Source organism: Eubalaena glacialis, chromosome 9, assembly GCF_028564815.1.
Source record: "Eubalaena glacialis isolate mEubGla1 chromosome 9, mEubGla1.1.hap2.+ XY, whole genome shotgun sequence".
Classification (NCBI taxonomy): Eukaryota; Metazoa; Chordata; class Mammalia; order Artiodactyla; family Balaenidae; genus Eubalaena; species Eubalaena glacialis.
Genome location: NC_083724.1, coordinates 98,832,424 through 98,839,947, shown reverse-complemented (window position 1 = coordinate 98,839,947; position 7,524 = coordinate 98,832,424).

Here is a 7,524-nt window from a genome sequence, read left to right as displayed (position 1 = left end):
AACAGTAGGTTCTCCCACAACATCTTTGGTGCTGTCTTTAGACCACACTTTCTGAACAGTGAATTTCCTAATTTTAACAGGCTAAGGACTGCCCAAATCATCAAGTGCTGGTTCCTTTTGCTTAACAGTTCCTTCTGCAATTTATATCTTTCCTCTAAGATTTTACTATAAGCAGCAAGGAGAAACCAGGCCATATCATTCATATTTTGCTTAGAAATTTCCTCAGTTAAATATCCAAGTTCATTCCTTACAATTTCTACTTTCCAGTCAACACTAGAATACAATTCAGCCAAGTTTCTGCTGCTTTATGGCCTTTCCTCTGGTTTCCAATAATTGGCTCTTCATTTCCATCTGAGACCTCACCAGAAGCACCTTTCATGTTCATACTTGATACCAACATTATGTTCATGACCATACATGTATTCTCTGAGACAATAGAAACTTTTTCTACATTCTCCTCACTTCTTTCTTTTCTTTTTTGGAGGATCTTTTTTTTTTTTATTGAAGTATAGTTGATTTACAATGTTGCATTAGTTTCAGGTATACAGCAAAGTGATTCAATTATACATACGTATATATCTGTTTTTTTCAGATTATTTTCCCTTATAGGTTACTACAAAATATTGAGTATAGTTCCCTGTGCTATACAGTAGGTCCTTTTTGTTTATCTATTTTGTATATAGTAGTGTGTATATGTTAACCCCAAACTCCTCATTTATCCCTCTCTCTCACTTTCCCCTTTGGTAACCATAAATTTGTTTTCTATGTCTGTGGGTCTATTTCTGTTTTGTGTATAGGTTCATTTGTATGATTTTTTTTTAGATTCCACATATAAGCGTTAACATATGATATTTGTCTTTCTCTGTCTGACTTATTTCACTCAGTATGACAATCTCTAGGTCCATTCATGTTGCTGCAAATGGCATTATTTTGTTCTTTTTTATGGCTGACTAATATTCCATTGTGTGTGTGTGTGTGTGTGTGTGTGTGTGTGTATCACGTCTTCTTTATCCATTCATCTGTCAATGGACATTTACGTTGCTTCCATGTCTTGGCTATTGTAAATAGTGCTGCAATGAACATTGAGGTGCATGTATCTTTTCAAATTATGGTTTTCTCCAGCTATATGCCCAGGAGTCCTCACTTCATTTTGACCTCTCTCTCACCAGAATTGCCTTTATTGTCCGTATTTCTACCAACAATCTCTTCAAGGAAATCTAGGCATTTTCTATCATGTGCCTCAAAACTCTTCCAGCATGTATACATTACCCAATTCCACAGCCACATTTTTAGGTATCTGTTATAGAAGCATCCCCCTTCCTGGTACAAAATCTGTATTAGTTTTCTAGAGCTGTTGTACAAATTTCCAAATTTAGTGGCTTAAAACAACAGAAATTTATCCTTTCAAAGTTTTGGAGGCCAGGGGTCTGAAATCAAGATGTTGTCAGGGCCGTGCACCCTCTGGAAGCTCTAGGAAAGGATCCTTCCATGCCTCTTCCAGCTGCTGGCCACTCTGGGTGAACTTTGGTGTTCCTTGGCTCATAGCTGCAGCATGCCCATCTCTGCCTCCATCATCACGAGGCCTTCCCTGTGTGTCCCCTCCTCTTCTTATAAGGACACCAGTCATAGGACTTAGAGCCCACTCTATCCTCATCTTAACTAATTACATCTGCAAAGAACTTATTTGCAAATAAAATCACAATCTGAGGTTCCAGGTGGACATAGATTTAGGGTGGGGGACACCATTCAACCCAGGAAGCCAACTTGTGTTGGCTTTCTTCCCTTCTCTGCCTTATTCTCCATTCCCCTACTATTCTTCCTGGGTTGCCTCCCAAATAAACTCCTTGCATTCAATCCGTGTAGCAGGATCTGCTACTGGGAGAAAACTACCTAAGACACAGGCCCCCTGCTGTGAGTCAATGGGGACCCACCTAAGACATGCCCGCCTCCACCCTGTGAGCTACTGGCAACCCATTTAAGACATAACTCCTGGTGCTGAGCTACAATGTCCCCCTCTGTGAGTGGAGTGAAGATAATGGCCCTTTCCTCTAAGGTTTTGGGAGCACAGAGGAGAGACTGCCGTAGGGCTCTGGGTTTAGGACCACACACAGGGAATAGCCACTCCCTACTTCTGGGAAGTGGGGTGCTTTGGGAATGACCCCAATATTTTTCCTTGAAGTGGATGGGCTGCTCTTTTGTCAGTTTTCCAGTGCCCCTTGGGGGCAGATGTTGTTCTGGGGGGCTATAATGTACTTTCTGAGTTCTGATAGGGCACAAGGAAGTGGAGATCCCTCTCCAGGATGGAGATTCATGGGATGGTGGCATGTGCATTTTCAGCAGGCAGAACTGGAGTGCTTAAGGGCAGGCCTGGCCCTGGCAGGAAATGGAAGATTTTTGTCCCTCCCAGGGATACTGCCAGCCTGGATTCTGTTGGGGAGATAGGGTCAAGGCAGGACTTTTTGGAGGGTGCAGGCTGGTCCCTGCAGATGAGGTCTGCGGGGTGGGGCAGGGCCATAGAAGAAATCAGACTCCAAATGAACTTTATTCTCTCATGGCTGCTTCAGGTGAAGTCAGAGATGGGTTTCTTCCTGCCTCTGTTCTCCCATCCTGGTTTGGGCTCCCCGGGAGGCCCTTCCATCCCGTTCCAGGATGGCCCCCCTCCACCCTCAAGTGGGGGGGACTATCTTAGGTCACGTGGCCATCTTGGACCAACCCCAGCAGAGGGAGCGGGAGAGCTGGTCAGTGAGCCTGTGCCACAGGAGGGCTAGCTGGAATCCTTCCCCTGTAACCTTCACTTTCTAGGATCTTGGGGCCAGATGGCCCACCCGAGCCACCAGCTCTTCTCCTTGGCAGGAAATTCCCTAGGCACTACCTGGTATTTGCCATCCTGCTGGTCAGAGAGGACCAAGTCCAGTTTGGGGACAGCACAGTGGGGCCATCAGGAAGGTAAGACAAGGCTGAGAGAGCAATGTGGGTGTGCCACCATCCTCAGGGATCCCTGGTATGCTCCCATCGGGGGGGCCACTGAGGCCCAGCAGACAGTGGCTTGAGCACACCTGGGCTTTGAGGGAAAGAAATCTGCAGGCTGCGAGATGGCGCGGGTGCCATGGGACAACGGCTTCCTGGGGCTGCAAGGGCCTCCATCAGAGCTTTGCACCTGTGAGCAGGGCACCAAGCCCAGAAATTTGTTGGGTCAGCAAGACCAGGCCTGGTGGGCCTTGTGGCCAGGAGGGTGGGGGAGGCCAGCTTTCTAGGACGGAATGTGCAGAATGCAGGGTGGGAACCTGGCTGCTCCCCATGGCCTGCCCTAGCCCCACTTACTTCTCTGGCCCTCAGTTTTCTCTCTTGTAAATGGGGGGCAGTGGTGGGTGTGGGAGGGTATGTGACCAGGGAGCAGCCTGGCCTCCTGTCACAGCTGGTTGCCTTGGGACCATCTGGAGCTCCTCGGATCACTTGGAGTACTTAGGAATACCTGGAGCCCCCAGGGGACACCTGGAGCCTCACAAGGACCATCTGGAGCCCCTGGGGACCATCCGGGACCCCCTGAGACAAATTGGAGACCCTTAAGGATCCCTGGGGCCCTCGGAAACACCTGGAACCCCTCAGGACCACCTGGAGCCTCCTAGGACACCTAGAGTCCCTCATGGACCACCTGGGGCCCTCAGGACCACCTGGAACACCTTGTGACCACCTGGAGCCCTCTGGGACCACCAAGAGCCCCTTGGAGACCCCACGAGGAGGGGGAGGTGACTGAAAGGAATGGGCGGTGGGGGGTCCATAGTGCAGCCACCCTCTGTTGCCAGCTGGGCCTCCTAGAAGGATCATTCAGAGAGAGCTCGTCTGCAGACACATTGCAGTGGCTCCTGGGGAGGTGAGCCCACCCTCCTTCCTAGATGCCAAGCACTTGGACTAGCTGCTCAGAGGGGCTTGGATTCCAGGGCCCTGTCAGACCCCAGGAGGTGGGGAGGCCCTTTGAGCATCTGGGGGATGAGGGCTAGAGCCCCCCAAGGCCTGGACTCTGAGGCTTAGGGTAAGCAGGGACTTCAGGGGCTGATCCTGCCACTTCCATGTGCACAGTGGTCCGCTGTCCCCTTGGAGGGTGGTGAGGGATGGGCACAGGTGTGCGGCGGACCCACCTGGGTCCAAATGCCCCTCTGCTGATTTCCTGGGGCATGGCAGCCCCTTTGGGTCTTGTGTGCTGGTTTCTGCAATGGGACCAGACATCTGAGGAGGAATTGGCTCTATGTCCTGGAGACCTGGGGACCTCAGAGGAGGCAGGAGAGCACTGGGCCTTTATGATCTCAGGCAGCATCTGTCTCTCTCTGAGCCTCGATTTCCCCAACTGTTAAAAGAGGATTCCATACCCAAAGTGCTCTGGGGCTGCATGGCAAGAACAAAGTCTCTGAGCTTTCACCCAAGCTGTTGGCAGATATTAACTGAGCACATACTCTGTGCCAGGCACTATTGTAGGTGCTTCATTCTGCTCTCAGAACTTCTGTTCTAGATGAGGAGACAGAGGTTAAACAAGAGGGCAAATACCCCAACAAAAAGTAGAGAGACTGGGGCAAGGGCTCTTTGTTGAGGTTCACAGAGCAGACTCTTGCAAAGTCCTGCAGGAAGAAACCCCAGGCAAACAGAACAGCATGTGCAAAGTCCCTGAGATGGGAAGGAGACTGGTGTGTTCTGAAGGTCCAGTGGCTGGAGCCTGGTGACCTGGGGTGGGAAAGAAGCAGTGCGGGGGCACCGGACAGGAGAAAATGAGGCTGGAAGTGTGACAGGGCCAGAGGCTACAGGGCCTGGGTCCAACCCCTGAGTCCCAGAAATCCAAGTGGCCGGCACACCAGTGCCCAGCACACAGGAGGTATGCCAGCAGTGCCTGCTGCATGAAGAAATGGACAAAGAGTGAATGAGTGACTCCTGGCTGGGTCCCTAACTCATTGTGTGACCTTGGGCAAGTGTATTTCCCTCCCTGGGGCTTAGTTTCACTGCTACTAAGACACCCTGAGTTGTCATTATTTTCAGCGAATGGCTGGGCTGGGTGCCTGGCTGCAGCAGGCCCTTGTGTATGCTGGCTGCTTCCTCTTCCCAGGACTGTGAGGGACACGGCCAGCATCCCCCCTGGGCCTAGTGGGGAATGTGTGTTCCCCAGGCTGAAGAGGCAGCAGCCCCTGGGGGCACAGAAGACCCTCAGCTCAGGCCTTTGACTTCTGTGACAGTTGGGTACTTCAGACCCTTTCCTGTCCCATCTGGCATTCTTTAGGACCCCAGAGGCCCCAGGGGCCACCTCCTGCTCAGCCCACTGGCCTTCCTTCTCCCTCTATCCAGGGGATGGCCTCCTGTCCTGCAGGGTTGGGGGCTGGACTTGGGGAGGAGGAGGAGGAGGAGCAGACAGAAAAGGAAGGACAGTGGAGAGGCTGAAAGCCAGTGTGCATCCAGCCTCCACCCTCTGTAGGTGGGCAGTGCAGAGTGCCCAGGCCCCAGGCTATGGGAGCAAGATGAAGGTGGACAGAGGTGGGCAGTGTGCAGGTAGGAAGACGCCCAGGCCACACACATGGTGTGGCAGCCTGCTTCTCACAGTCCTTACTGGGGCATCCAGAGGGGCAGGCTAGATGCCCCTAGCCAGAAGGGTCCCTGGGGACAGACCTGCCTTCTGGGGCCATGCACCGGCCACCCACCCCATGACTTCAGACTCCACAATAGTTATTAACATTTATCAGGATATTTCACAAGAATATCTGAGTTTCTTTCATCTCCTGAAAAGCTGGAAGCTCTGGCCGCACAGGTCCATGCCTGCGTGGGGACAGCTGGCAGAGGCTCCCCTATATCACCATGACTGCTGGCCTCCAGCATGCCCGTCATGGGGGTCTGTTTTGAGACTTGCTGGAGACACCAGGCCCTGTCTCCAGCTCTGCCCTGGTTGCCCCCATTGCAGCCAACTGGATCTGTTAAGACCCCCAAGCCTGCCCCGTGGCTCTTGCCTCCTGGAGCATCACCAAAGGAGACCCCGTGGAGACCCCACGACCAGGCCTTGTCTCCCCCAGGCTCCCTCTGCTCCTCGCTGTGTGTCACTGGCTCCTCCAGGCCTTGGTGGCCCTGCACTAAACTTAGGCACCCTTCCTGCAACCCCTCCCCCAGGGTGTCCTGGTTGGGAGTGGGGCTCCTAAGGACCTCCTGCCACACCCGCTGCCATGCCCACTCTCCTTCCCTGCTTCTGTTCCTCCCCTGTGGCTGCACATCTTCTTCTCAATGTCTCAATGGGAATAGCCACTCCAAACAGAGGGATTTCCTTTCCTCTGTGTTCTCAGGGTCCAGCACTGTCCAAAATGGACAGCGAGGACATTTTTCCTGGTCCTGCTGCAGCCACAGCCTTTGGGACGCCTCCTGCTTTCACCCTTGTAGCTGGCCCCAGAACATATGGACCGTGATGGAATATAATGTCCTGGTGTACCCTGAGCTGCTAGGGACAGAATGCCCACCTCGACAGCCTTCTGATGTGCTGACTGAGGACAGGACCCTCCTGAAATTACTGTGGAATCTTGTGTGCCAGGCCCCCCAGGCTGTTGGGTGGGAGAGGATAGGGCTCAGGTCTGCCCTGGGGCACAGAGAGCTCACTGGGAACCGGCCACGGGGACCCTGGGCAGGAACCCACAGTGGGGGCCGCAGGTGAGGACCCTGGATGGGGGGCCCAGTCTTGCCCCCTCAGACCCCAGCAGAGTGGCACCATGTCCAGCAGGTCAATTCCAGCTGCCCACTTGGTCTGGAACTGTGGGACTCTTGGAGGCATCCTTTCTGTGACTGTTTCCTCAACTGTCAAGTGGGAACATCCTGGGGTTGAGGTGAGACTGGAGTATTACAGAGTTGACCCTGAGAAGGAGCCCCACTAGGTCCGCTCAGTCAGTGCATGAGGCAGAAAGAGCAGAGCTCCAAGGGAGAAGGGGCACGACCAGCAGGAAGAGGCCAGCTGGGCTCCAGGTCCCTTCAATGCCTCTGACACCTGCTGTCCCTGCCTTGGCTCCATGGGCAGGGACTTTGCTGTATTTCCTTGAGTAAGAGCACAGTTGGAAGGGCCTGGCCTCCCCTTCCCAGTGGGCAAGTTGCTGGTATCAAGCAGCTTCAGAACACCCACTGCAGGGTGGTGAGCTCTCACAGATGCAGGATTGAGGCCCAGGTATGCAGCAGGTATACAGCTGCAGCAGCATCCAGGCATAGCAGGGTGGGTATGTGGGGGACGGCGCTGACTCATGCCTAAGCTCACCTGTGCCCTGCCCACCTCACCTGGGTCTCTACTTTAGCTGTGTCTTGTCCTACCTCACCTGGACCCTGACCACCTCACCTGGGCCCTGCCCACTTCACCTGGGTCCCACTCCCAACTCACCTGTGCCCTGAGCACCTCACCTGTGCCCTGTCACTCCTTGCCTGGGCCCCACCCCCGCCTCACCCATGACCAGTCATCAATTTCTGGCTCCCACAATGGCCCTCTCAGCCCACAGGTATGTGCCCTGCAAGTCTGCCCATGGCTGGGCA